Consider the following 14,528-nt stretch of genomic DNA (forward strand, 5'->3'; position numbering starts at 1 on the left):
AGGGTCCGGTCTAAGAGCCAGGCGGCTCAGAGAACTAGGTGTGTGTATAACTTTTTTCGACCCTGGGAAAAGACACGCAATTAACCTTACAGTGCGGTAACCCATTGCAAAGGTTATTAAAGTTTCTGCCCAGAGTTCTTCTTTAACCAAAGGTGAAACTCTCAGTGCAGTAAGCTGCAAGTGATGTACATAAAATGACTTCAAGCTCTATTACAATTACAAGAACAGGAGGAAGGGAATTCTGGAAACGTCTGTCTTACAATTAAGTATAGGTTCTAGAACATTCATTCTTCTTTTTTTTAAATTTATCTTAAACATTGATTGCAGATTTAATGTGAAAGATAATTTCATTTTAATGACTTATATGTTATAACAATTTTTTTAAGCAAAACCAATTTTCTTAAAAAAAGAAAAGGTGCCTCTGGATGTATGGCCAGATTTGACCACTTACTGTTGATTGGGGGTCCTTAGACTGCAATCAGCCTCATTTAGGATATGTTGTTATATGCAAATACAATGTTAACACATTCCTTATGAAGTAACCTATGCATAGTAAGCACATCCAACATTCAGGGTCTGAAAAACGTTTCAACATATTGAAATATTTAAACATAATCTTCACATAATATACATATATTTATACTGTACCGTTTTTCCCCACTTTGACTGGGTGGGGGATACATGTAATGACAATTCAACTGCTATAAGATATCCGATCCCCTGTAGATTTTATAAATATTTACAGCAAGTCTGGAAATCATTTATTTAGCTTATTCTGGAGTTAAATGTATTTTACATTGTATGTGCTGAATTCCATCCCACTGGATGTGTTCTGTGTGTAATTATTTAATGCGTATCATATGGCCTGAGAAGTGTTAACAAAAATGTATTAAAGGTGCAGGCCGACCTTTCTTTCAGGAACTGAATGGGGTGAAGGTAAACGGCCCACACAGCTGGATGAAGGGTTCATGATGTTTTATTAAAGAGAGGTCAAATTAAACGTGAAACTTTTTGAAACAAAATTAACTAGGATCCTGTGATTGCTCCAGTGCTGTCACATGGTGGTTGGGGAGGCACTAGAATGATTTAGAACTTGCACATGACTTACTTTTCTTACTGGTGTAATGAAGTGTACAGCGCTAAATGCCCTTCAGGAAATTAGATAACGGTAGGGATCATATGGTGTCACCTCCGTGTCATTTTCTTACTGAACAGAGTAATGGGGGAGCAAATGGGCCAGTGGATAGAAACACATAGGGGGACTAGGCACCCAACACTCATGGAAGTGTAGCTCTTCAAAAGAACAAAGAAAGGAGGTGGGACGACAGAGAGGTAATGTAAGTGTAAAACATCTTCTTTTGCAGGGAAGTTTTTGGGGGAATTTTATGTCAAGGTTAGTGTGTCTTTAATGCTTCCTCCCAAAAGCACATACTCAGAGGAGGAAAAAATTGAAAATCTCCGAACATGGGAAGCATGTGCCTCACTTTCCCTTATTTCCTCCGGCAGGGTTGGCTCTTGGTGATTGGTCCAGTGCTGTCACATGGAGATGGGGAGGGATTAGAATGATTCAGAGTGTGCACATGATTTCCTTTCCTTGCTTAAGAGAATGTGGGGGAGCAAAGGGGTCAGCAGATAGAACCTAATAGGTAGACTGGGCACCTAACACTCCTGGAAGTGTGTTTGATACAGAAGATTCTTTGCTGACTGTAGATCTTCAAGAGAACAAAGAAAGAAGGAGGGGTGACGGAGGGGTAAGAGTAATACTTTCTCTTTTGCCTGGAATTATTTTGCAAGGGCATTGTCGCTTAATGCTTACTCCCAACAGCACATACTCAGAGGAGTAAATACCAAATACTTCCCTTCCCCTCATGTGACAAGGTTGGTGCTTGGTGATTGGTCCAGTGCTGTCACATGGAGGTGGGGAGAAATTAGAATGATTCAGAGCGTGCCCATGACTAACAGCTCACTAACATCACTGGTTGCCAGGAGCTCGGCAGGACACCAGCCAGATCGTCCCGCTCAGTTCCCAACAACCAGTGACGATAGTGAGCTCTCAGCAACCTGGGACGCTCTGGCCGGAAAGGGGGCAGCAGGTGTGCCACGTGACCCAACGAAAAACCGCATGAGGCAACCGCCTCTGGCTGCCTATTTACAAAGATGACCCTGAAAGGAGAGGTGAGCACGTGCAGATGTGAAAGACGACATTACATAAAACTTGTTGCTTTGTTCTGCATGGGTTGCACTAGGTTGTTTTTGTCGCACATTTGTTTCTGCGCTGAAACGCCTGCATTTAAAATCCCATACATTCCTATGGGGGGCGTTCACACAAACGCACTGAATTGCGCGTTAAAATACGCCTGTCGCTTGAAGTACTCCCTGAGCTACTTTTGTAGAACTGATCAGCTCGTTTTGCCCTATAGACTTCAATGGAAACATGCTTATCAGCAGGTTTTTGCACTTTGTGTGGTTTTAAGCACGTTTCAGCTTGTTTTACAAACCTGCCGCTTGTTTGCCAAGCCTGTCCCCTGTTTAGTCCGTCCCCTGTAGGCAAAGCCACCTGTTTGCAAGGCCCTCCCCCTATTTGCAAAGTATAGTGGGATCCAAAATGGAGGTGTCAGAGAACCTTCGCCTCTGCTTTCTCCTCTCTTCCTCCTCCCCTAGAAGCGCCACCACGGTAGCTGTAGTCGCCATGAAGCGTTTGTTATGTGTTGCCATTCCCACAGTATAGCAAAACATTTTGTTTTCTTTTAATTTATTACCTTTTTAGATGTTTTGTTGCAGCCGCCAGCCTGGCTGATTCCAGATTTTTCTCAGCTTCATAGTGATCTGTCCTTGTAGAAAAACTTAGGACTGAAAATTGAGGATTGTGTTTCTCTCATTAACCTCATTAACATACGATGGAGATGCCCCTTGCCTCTCACAACCCCTTCTAACATTACAAAAGAAGGAGAAGCATGTAGAAATGTTAACCCTTAAGATGTCAAAAGGCCCTAAGCCAAGTAAAAGCAATATAAACTTCAAGAAGCATTTACATTTTTTTTTTTTAGCTTATGCTATGTGTATGGGAACATGTAAGAAATAGAAAATAGGTGTTATCCCAATTGGGCTGCAAAAGTGGAAATATACTTTAAGGCTGGGGCTATTATTTCTTTGCTTCTGAGACATTTAATCACTTGTTGACAGTCATCCCATTAGAAGAAAATCGTTTTTTAGTGTGTAGCAAATAAGGTGAGATGTGACAAATGGTACAATCTGTCAGTAGAGGGTTCCAGCGCCTGTGTGGTCCTATATTAACTCTCCAGTATCTACTTAAACATAAATTATCAGTTTTAGGTTGTCTGATCCTTGGATTCCCTTTAATACGTTGCTGCTTTTCTCTCTGACGGGATCCCAGGAGTTAAGTGAGTGAAAAGGGTTTCATGGAATTTACAAGTGTTTACTTCCATTGTCCGGTCTCCTGACCTGACGGAGGTGGGGTTTTGTTTAATCCTTTGTTTAAAAATCTGAATCTCAGACATTTCCTCTTTCCTGACAAAACTCAGAAAGGTTCCCTCTGCTCACGTCAAGTCATATTTAGCATTGTCTTGTTGCACTTTCTAAGGAGTGATTTATTGTGCACAGAATTTCAACATAATGTTACACGAAACCTTTATAAGGCAGGATATTAAATAACTAATGGGTGTTTTAGAACGCACACAGCTATAGTTGGCTTAGCTTTCTGGCAATGACAGATATCAGTAAACCTGGCCTCAAAGATTAACTTTATTGAAGACATCAAATACAAATTATTGCAGCTCTGGAATAATTAATATATCATTAAATTAACTTTTTTTTTTTTTTTAATGCAAACAGCCTACGTACCTACATTTGACCTGGTTCTAGCAGTGCCTGAATAGCAGGGCTGGAGTGTAAGAGGAAGGAGCAGCACAAGGAGCCACTCAGTTAATGTGTGCTAACAAGGAGCAACTGTTAGGATGAGAAAGCAGAGTGACAGAAAGATGGACTCATCACTCTGCTGCTTCTCTTTTAAATGTACAGTAAAAGGCTAGGGGTGGGTCCATGACCGTCTTTGTTCAGAAGATTGAGTTGGATGATGCTGACCGATAGACTGAGGACATCTAGTGGCAGAAAATAAGTACTACGGCGGATAGCTCTGGACTGAAGGTGGTTATTACAGCAAAAGCTCTTATTTTTCATTCTGTTTTAATGGGCTGTACATTTTTGTCTAATTTTTGTCTGGAGTGCTTATTTATTGAACTTGTATTTATGTTTTTTTTACTATTGATTTGAAGTGGAACTGTGTATAGGGACTGTCTTTTTCATATCTTCATTACACAATATTGCCACCTGAATATACAATCATAGCTGCAGGTAAACTGTCTGCTGTAGCTGTAGGCAGTGGTTGGTATGCCACTATTGATCTGATAAAACTTATGAGTGGTAGGTCACAGTGTGTACACCTCAGTCTTACTAAATGCCAGCGTAGTACATTTAGAGCAATAGCTTCAGCCCTAAAATCATCATCTTATAGTCTGTGAATTCCTTGGGAACAGCAATGGCTAGTTGTTGTACTGAAAGAAAATCCTAAAGGATGTGATATACGAGGCAGTGAATCCTTATTTCCATTTTGTCCGGCACTCCTCTTGATGGGTTTACCCCTTGTTTATCCATATAACAAGATCTAGAGGCAGGGCCGGCCTTAGGCCTTTAGGCGCCCTGTGCGAGAAAGCTTTAAAGGTACGTCAAGAATGCTTTCTTTGATTTAACCACTCTTGTGTTTGTATATGTCTGTCTGATTATGGATTTACAGACCATAGGGCAGAACATTTCAGCTGGGATAACCTTGAGGATCCCAGAAGAGCTCCTATAGGAAGCAAGGGCAGGGAAAAAGGTCCAAACTTTCCTGATTTGCCAGTGTGTTTTGTGAGAATTATAGTCGACCTAGCGTTAGATATATTTTTATGTTAAGTGCATGCTTGCTAAATAATGTGTCAGGGCATCACTTAAATGTATTTGTTAAAGGAGAACTATGGGGTTAGGGCTTTTCCCCATAGTTCTCCTTAGGGTAACGGGAGGACACAAACTAGCGTCCTCCCGTCACCCTAAGCTCAGTATACCGCGAGCTACTGCTCCCGGTATACTGAGACGCCGCAGCTGAAGCGGACCCCTGACAATTATGTTTGGATCCGCCCAGCTGCGCGAGTGACAGCTGTCTCTGCCTATCTAGAGGCAGAGCCAGCTCTACCCGCCCCATCCCCCGTCCGATCCGCCAGTCAGCGCTGGCGGATAGGGGCGGGGAGGGGGGAATCCAGCCCCTCCCCTGTCACGGCAGAGAGCTGTGACAGAATCGAGAGGTGAGCGAACGCCGGTATGTGTTCGCTCACCTCCCGATCTACTGAGCCGACTTGTCTCATTGTCACAGGTCGGCTAGAACTACGAGGTGAGTGAAAAGCACTCACCTCATAGTTCTCCTTTAATTCTCAAAGATATCACAGTGTTTCCCATGACATTGCCTTCATTTTCGTTTCTATCCATAAGGACACAGCCATCTTTATTCAGGCACCACTGAGGGTCAACATCTACTTCCTGGACTGAAATACCAGTTCAGAAACAATTGGGACATGCACATGTAGATCCTAGTGGCTTAAATGTCCTTGCCTGTATTTGCAAACATCTGACACATATCAGCCCTTTGCTATGTTCTCTCCCTTTGTGGCTTGAAATAAAGTTACAATGTTGTATTGGAGCCAATTAAAAAGCTTTGGAACTGTGATCAATGGATCATAGGAGCAATGCTCTGGCTCCTGCAGACTCTTCCTCCAGTCCCTGTCCATACTAAGGTGTGGACTTTCAGTTACAGGGACAGGAGGAAGTGTTAATAGACTACAAGTGCAGTGACATTTATACTCCATTGAGAACTACAGTAGTAGACAGGACTTGCAGTCTCTCCATTCACCAATTTGTGATTCAGGTAAGTGGGGGAGCGGGGTGGAGGGCTGGATATGTGACCATGTTTCATGGTACACCCTGAACATGGGTGCAACATGAAACATGGTATTAAAAGTAATTTTAGCATGTAAGGAAATGTTTCTTGCCTGCAACAGACTGATAGTGCTATCTCACTCTAGGCAAAGCCATTGGAGCTCAAGGATGGCTGTCTGATTATATAAGATAGAGCTATTTGAAAAAGGTCCACTGTTAAATAAATATGCGCTACACAACCTGATTCAAAATATTTAGCATGTGTCCTGCTAAATATATACATTGTCCTATTAAAGGAAAGTATCTCAGAAGTATGAATCCGTTTCCTCTTTCAGATATCTGATGCACCCACAATCCAATTAGTACCTTACTTATCCTCACTAAGTAGCTCCAGAAGAAAAGCCAAATTATTATTTTAAAACAGCCGAGTTGCACACAGTTAACTGGGAATGTCATTTGGTTGCTAAGGAAGTGTTCTGGCAGTACAGGAGAATATTTGAGGAATGTACAGCCTCCCAATGGTATTTACAAAAATTAATAATAACCTGCTTCTCTCTTCACAAATTCTCCATCAAACAATTTGAGGTGGGAGTGCTGTGCACGTACAGAGTTTGGCAGCCATAGCACTGCAAGGAATGCATTTTGAAAGTGAGCAGTTTGCTATCTCATGCAGTCAAAATGTGCTACTCTGGATTCTTTAGGCCAAGTCTGCTTTTAATTAATGTCAGATTTTTTTTTTCTGCGATAGGAATACCAATATACCTCATTTTTACACTTTGCACAATGCATTAATTCAGTCCTCCTAGCATGATCCACAGCACCAAAGAGGTAAGGCCTGTAATAAGATGTGTAGAGACTCAACAATATACGTGTTAGAAAATATCTGACAGGTTGACATGTCTTGATGTTATCTACATAGCTTTTCACTAATGCTAAAGGAAACCAGATGTGACTTTGGCATTCTTGAATTAATTATCTGAATGCTACCAACACTTTTCAAAGGGGTATCTTGTTCATGATGAGATATGGAGGCAGCATTTAATTAGACAGCAGAATACTGAAAATCTGCGTTCATATGTGGAAACCGCATAGACAAACAGTAAACTATGAATTAAAGGAGAACTATGGGGTCAGTGTTTTTCCCCATAGTTCTCCTTAGGGTAACGGGAGGACACAAACTAGCGTCCTCCCGTTACCCTAAGCTCAGTATACCGCGAGCTACAGCTCGCGGTATACTGAGACGCCGCAGCTGGAGCGGATCACGACTTAGATGACGGGATCCGCCCAGCTGCGTGAGTGACAGCTGGCTCTGCCTATCTAGAGGCAGAGCCAGCTGTACCCGCCCCCTCCCCCGTCCGTTCCGCCAGTCAGCGCTGGCAGATCGGAGCGGGGAGAGGGGAATCCAGCCCCTCCCCCTGTCACGGCAGAGAGCCGTGACAGGATCGAGAGGCGAGCGAACCCGGTATGTGTTCGCTCACCTCCCGATCTACTGAGCCCACCTGTGACAGTCTCATTGTCACAGGTCGGCTAGAACTATGAGGTGAGTGAGAAGCACTCACCTCATAGTTCTCCTTTAAGGCACACTCATAAAAAATCATTGTAATGACTTGTAAGGGTTTCCTTACTTATCGCCTGATATATACTAATGTGTGTAAAGTGGGCTGCCTGGTTTCTTTCTACTAGCTGATGAATCCTTGTTGTGGCTAAATATATCTCTACTTATAATTGTCATTGACATGGCAGCAACTGTCACATCTAAGGTGACCTCTGACCTCTGACACAAGCTGAAGAGTCAGACAGTAAATAAACCTAAATTGGGGCTGGAAGACTACAAAGGAATGCATATTCAGGTTCTTGCATAACCTCAGTTGTGACTGGTTTTCTTTAAGTCATGTTGAGTTTAAAAAATCAGCCATAATAAACATAGCAAACTTATCACCACAATAGGCAAGGTCTAGTAATTACATAGGCCCATGGGCCCAGTTGGCGAAATAGCAACTTACAGTAGCCCTCTTTTGTTCTGCATTGAGAGCCACTGCATAGTAAACAGTGACCCAGAGTAGCTAGTAGTAGTTAGTAACATTCAGCTTTACTAGTTCTGTAATGTTGAAGACGTTTCATATCTCTAAGCCACTTTGTCAGTTCCAAAGCGTCAAGAACATACCCCAGCATTTATATCCACACATGTAGCACAGACACCTTGATCCTTGATGAAGTTGGAGCCAAAAGAGACAATGGTGTCCTATGAGTTCACACTCCTCTCCATTTGTATAGCAAATATTGAGACTACAGGCAAAGAAGACAAAACTCTTGACAGTGAAACAGAACTCAAGCCAGACCAAGCATGTTCTTTTCTGGACCTTTGTCTCAGCAATGCCTATTTCTAGTTCATGGATAGTTCTGCTTACTGCTGCTGCCAACAGATTAATGTGCTCCATGGTCCAAACCTTTTGTGCAACCTGTTACCTATACAAATGGACATTTTTAAATATATGACAGCTTTTGAATCCAGAGGCTTTATTTTGCCTGTGAAAAACTGGCTCCATGCAAACAGCCCTGATGAAGAGGACATCATAATTGTCCTGAAACGTTTTGGCTGTACACCTCTACAAACAATAAACACATGGTGATCTAGATTGATCTGCCTACCTACATTCATTGAGGTTCAATTGTGGAGATGAGCACTCGCTATACTGATCTTTTATTTAATGTCAATGACAGCTGCTGTCATGAATAAACAATTGATCAAATCATATTTGGATCAAACAAAATACAAATTTTAGACCACAGTTGTGTGATGCTGGAATTTCAGGTGTCTTAGCATGATAACATGTAAAATGACACGTAATTTACTTGCTTCAGCTACCAAAAAATGACTGTTATTTATTTGTTTCTCTAATTATGGTAAAACTGAAGGCTTTAAATGAAGGTGTATAATTACATAACATCAAAGTGTCATGCTGTGTATTATTCTTTCATTTTTGTGTATGCAAAATTCTCAGAAGACTTAACCAAGCGCTGTGGAAATAAATTATTATTCTTATTACCTGTACTGAGAAAATCTTGTAGGCTGATGTTTCTGACCTCCTTCTGAAAGGTTCCTGGTTTTCTGTGGCTATAATACTTTAACCACCTCCAGCTGTCTCACATTTAGGTCACATGTTCCATAAGCAGAACCCGACTATTACAGTAAATCAGATTTTTCACTTTTCATCCTCAGCAACCCCCAATGCACCAGTAAGTTTGTATTTACGTCCACTTCAAAACCGCAAAATGCCTGGAGCTCAGCTTTTAAAAATACATATATATGTAGCGCTCACCCCCGAAGGAGCCGCTGAATATTGAAATAGGTTCTCCTACCTGTTGGTTCCAGCTGCCAGTCCCCTTTAATCAGCAACAGCACACCGACACTCACGGACAGAACGGCTCGAGTCTTAGGGTCTTTTTGGGGTATTTATTCGCAACATCAATAGGAGAGAGAGGGTTAAGGATCTGTAGGATGCCATTTGGAAATACTTCTGAGGACAGCTTTCTCCCCTAGCAACCGCTAAGGCCGAAATCACTGCGATCTGGTCCCAGGGACCAATAGTAGTAGTAGTAGTAGTACTGTGAACAGATACCTGGAATAGGGTGTGGGATCTCCCTTGTTGGAGATACCAGCTCCTCTGCGGTACCCCTCAACAAGCGGACTCCTCCCCGACCCAGCTTCCATCAGGTATTTTCCTCTTTAGAATCTGGAACTTCTGTGCCCTCAGCATCTGCAACTGCCAAGGAGCACTCCAGTTAAATGAGAGTATCTTCTTAGAACAAGGCACCCAACACCTGCCACGTGTATGGGCCCAGTGAGGTATTTTTCCGTAGCAACAGGATCTGGAATCTCTGTGCCCTCAGCATCTGCAACTGCCAAGGAGCACTCCAGTTTAGTAGTAGTATCTTCTTAGAACAAGGCACCCATCACCTGCCACGTGTATGGGCCCAGCAAAGTATCAGTGTATCCTAGGCCTCTAGGTCCCTCAGCACCTGCCATGTGCTGAGGCCCAGGCCAGTTTCCTGCATCACACACAGTCCTCCTAGGGCGAGGCCCCTAGGGGAGGAGAGAGCTCTCCACAATGTCCCCAGACCTTTTATCACCTGCCCTCAACCATGCCTCTGAGTCATCCTACTCAGGGATTGGCTAGGGCCAGGTGCATAGTCATAACCTGAGGATGGATCCTCCCTCACTGTATACCAAGGCTCCCTTTTCCTCAGCAACAGGAGGAGCAATCAATCCAGCAGACTCAGGGACACCTATAGAATGCAGAGCTCTGTATAATCAGTATCTAGACTGGTTACAGTCCAGGTATCTCTAAATTGAATAGCGACATTTTAGAGGGCGCTACATATAGTCTCTTTAAATATATTTCCAAAATATACTTACAATATGTCAATTCCAAAAATATTTGAATGTTATTGTAACTGTACGGCTGTAATATAGAAATAATCAGTGTGTCCCTTAGTGCATTAACACATAACAAAATGAGAAAACGTTCTGATCTGATAAACCTCACCCACGATCCTATCCTGCCACCATATGTTGTCTGCTTCAACCCAAACACACCTTCCAGAAAAATGTTCTCAATTTCCACATACAAACACAGAACAATAATATATTGAATCTCTCTGATAATACAGTAAACCTCATCTTTATCTGTGATCTGATACAACAAAATAAAAGTGGTGTCATATAACTATGGCATTGCATTTAATGCAGATAATGCGGCCAGGTCAATGATTACAAATTAGGAATGCAATGTTAAAGAAGAACGTTAGAAATAAATAATTATTACTCTTAAAAGGAGAACTATGAGGTCATGGCTTTTCCCCATAGTTCTCATAAGGGTAACGGGAGGACCAGTGGCGTAACCAGAGTTCTGGGCGCCCGGGGCAGAAATTTTTTTTCGCCCCCCCCCACCCCATCCGTTCCGCCAGTCAGCGCTCGAGGATCGGACAGGGGAGGGGGTGGGGGAATCCCTGCAGTGAGCCGTGATTGACAGTCACGGCTCTCTGCACGGATAGATCGAGAAGTGAGCGAGCGCCGGTATGTGTTCGCTCATTTCCTGATCTACTGAGCCGACCTGTGACAGTTTCATTGTCACAGGTCGGCTCAGATTATGAGGCTAAGTGAAAATCACTTGCCTCATAATTCTCCTTTACATAAAATCAGGTTGTGCGTATTTGGTAGTTACTGGTTTCAATCTGAGATTCAGAAATCCCTTTACTAAACGTTAGAGAAAAACTCTTATTTTGCTAAAAAAAAAAATGTTTAACATATATATTTGCAACACAATCATATTGTTAATGAATGCTTCTAGCAAATATGTATTGTAGTGACAAGCCCAGAGCTCAGCTTTAGGCCCACTTGTTGTGTTTATTGGACTGCATAAGTAGCGAAATGGTTATTTTATTTGACTGAGATGCCATTTTGATAGATACATGGTATGGAGGAAGGGAAACGCAGCATAAGACAGCAGACTTCATTGTTTTATTTATTTATTTATTACAGGCATTTATATAGCAACAACGTTTTACACCGCACTCTCCATATTGTACAATCCCTGCCATCAAGGAGCTTACAATCTATCTCACATGCATATATACAAGCACGCACCTACTAGGACACATTTTAGATAAGAGCCTATTAATTTACCAGCATGTCTTTTGAGTGTGGGAGGAAACCAGCATACCTGGAGGAAATCCACTTAAGTCCAGGGAGAACATGCACACTCCATGCAGATTTTGTCCTGGATTCAAAATGAGGACCACAGTGCTGCAAGGCAGAAGTGCTTTATTAATTATACAAGAATAATAGTAATAACTTGTTAAGGGATTCTAAAATCACCAAAAAAATGACAACGGGTGAGCGACTAGCTTGTATTAATGACTGAAATATGACAGCTTATGCTCCTTAAACAAATGCTTCTTTAGAGTTGTTCACATTGCAGGGAATTATGGGCACTTGGCAGACAGTTCTGACCTCTACCAAATGTCCAGAAACCAGAGTTGTGTATTAGGCTTAATGGGCGGAATGCTGTCCATGCTATACACCAGGGATGGGAAAGCTCTGGTCCTCCAGCTGTGGTGAAACTGCAAATCCCATTATGCATCTGTCTCTCGGAGTCATGTCTGTGACTGTGAGAAGCAATGCAATGCCTCATGGGATTTGTATTTCCACAACAGCTGGAGGGCCGAAGTTTGCTCACCCCTGCTATACACTGTTGCTGTAATGCGTAGTTTCTCTACATGCCTATTTACGAGCCCACAAGCACGGTGAGTCCACCAAAGCTGAGTGAAAGCACACAGAGACATAAAATATCCAAAGCTTGTTCTATAAGAAATGTAGAATAAAGGATGGTTGGCGGTACATACGGTGAGCGTTGTCCACAACACTTCAGGCCGGTGGACAAGGAGAAACTTTTTTGGTTGGATTTAGTGTTGGACTTTCAAAACCTGAGCGTTGCAATTTTGGTGACGTCTAAGAGAGCTTTGTATAAAGATGGCCACACATTACAATCTACTAAGTTTAGATCAGTGACGTGCGGTACATTCCATGCTGGGTGATGCCCGCCTCGATGCCCTGCCCCCAACCCAGTCACCACGTTATGTGTGGAGGAGGAAGGGAGGAGCCTCCCTGTCCCTCACTTGCTCGTCACTGGTGAGGCATCGAGATCGATGTGCTCAGTGGTTTGTTTCTTTTACTTTTTTTTGATTGGACAGCTTGGACCAATGGTGCTTTGCCATTGGTCCAAACCATCCACAGAGCTCAAGCCTCTAAACACAAAGTAGAGGCTGTTGCAGCTCTGGTTTCACTATGTTAGGTTACACAACAGTGGAGAAGCCCGCTGCTGTGTAACCTAACTTAGCTGTCAAAAGCCGGATGCAGTGCTGCCTGTAATTAACAGACAGCGCTCCATGACAGGTTACACAGCGGGGAGGCTTTCCATGCTCTGTAACCTGTTACAAGTTAGAAAATTTAGATGACGTTATATAAATCATGAATTGGATAAATCTATCATTCTCTAACATTGTATATTTTTCCGTTTCTACATAGTCTCAGTGATTAGATAGTGTATTATGTAAATGTAGCTGTGCTCCTGCCTGTGAGTAGGGAAGACAAACCGGGCTTTGAACTCTTTTCGGGCTTTGTACCCGGCTTTGGCACCTCACGGCAGTATGGGGTACCATACGTTGCTATAATAAAACCAGCAGGGAGTGCTGTGGGTAAAATCTTGAATCCTCATTCCTGATCCCATAAAGAGATCAGTGGTTTATTTATAGACAAAGCAGATCATACAGCTGCTCCAAGGCCCAGGAGGGGGCCGAGTACTGTATGGCAATATAATAGTTCCCCAAACAGAAGCACTTTGTGTATAAGTTAATGTACAAAGAGTTAAAACTATGCAGTAGTTTATGTTAGCAAGCTAATAAGGAAGCTGACAAGGATATTTACGCTGGGTATCATATTTTTTGTTCAACCTGCCGTCTGAATGAAAAAATATATCAGATTCCTCCTTCAAAACTGTACCGTGTGGATGGACAAATTTCCCAGCTGGTTGGCTGCAAGCACCATTCGGCTGAGGAATATCCAACATGTTCTTTCGGTAAAAGTAAATCTAATGATTGTCTTTTTTCAAAGAAATAGGGTCACCAATGGACAGAATGTTGTCCCAATCCTGCTGAATCGTTCGAAATTCGCTCCATGTGTACCCAACTTTAGATGGGTGGCAGCTCCTTGTTGCATTGATTCAGGTAGATGGAACCTCAGGTTACCCACTGCTGATCCTCTGGATCAACAGTGGGTAACCGTGGGCATAGCGTTGTTTTAGGTTTTTCTTTTTTTTTCTCTCTTAGCTCTATTGGTTGAACTCGATGGACTTGTGTCTTTTTTCAACCTGACTAACTATGTAACTATATAACTTGGTATATACACAGACTTTAGGCCAATTTAAAAGATAAAACTGTGACATAATACTTTATTGCCATATCCTTCATTGTAAAGCATTTATATACTACAGGGGCCACCTGTCTGGAAAGAAAAATGAAAGATTTTATAACAAGGTCACGGTAACTGCTTGAAAAGTTTTTGTTTTAAGTCTCAAGAGTCATACACAAGTCAGTACCCCAACTGGATGACATTTAGTTTGATAAAGCACTGTGTATCATAAACCATTGGCAAGTTTGTTTTTTTATAAAATACCATTTTACATCATTACATACAATTTTTCATCCTTTCCTCCATCTCAGCACTACTGATCTCCTCCAGCCTCTTTGCTCCTTGTCTACATGCACTGACTCCAGCGCTGGCTGCACATCATTCCCCTGGACCAGCTTCCTGATAATGACAATGGTGGACCATGTTTCCACCAGAGTTGTTTATGACTGAATAATAATGCAGGATCACAATTAGTTGCCCCCTTCAACCTCATGGCAGGATCATCAGGTATTCTTTTATAGAAGGTTTAAGGTTTTGCAGATTAAAAGCTACTTTTTAGATGCCATTAAAACTGAAC

At 42.3% G+C, this 14,528-nt stretch overlaps 1 protein-coding gene across 1 annotated transcript in view; it reads left to right on the plus strand.

The window, feature by feature from the left end:
- The window catches only part of ACYP2 (acylphosphatase 2), an 80,427-nt gene that overhangs the window by 49,231 nt on the left and 16,668 nt on the right, over positions 1–14,528 (plus strand). The window lies entirely within an intron of this gene.

This window comes from Nanorana parkeri, unplaced genomic scaffold (assembly GCF_000935625.1).
Source record: "Nanorana parkeri isolate BGI_ZX_2015 unplaced genomic scaffold, ASM93562v1 scaffold744, whole genome shotgun sequence".
NCBI lineage: Eukaryota > Metazoa > Chordata > Amphibia > Anura > Dicroglossidae > Nanorana > Nanorana parkeri.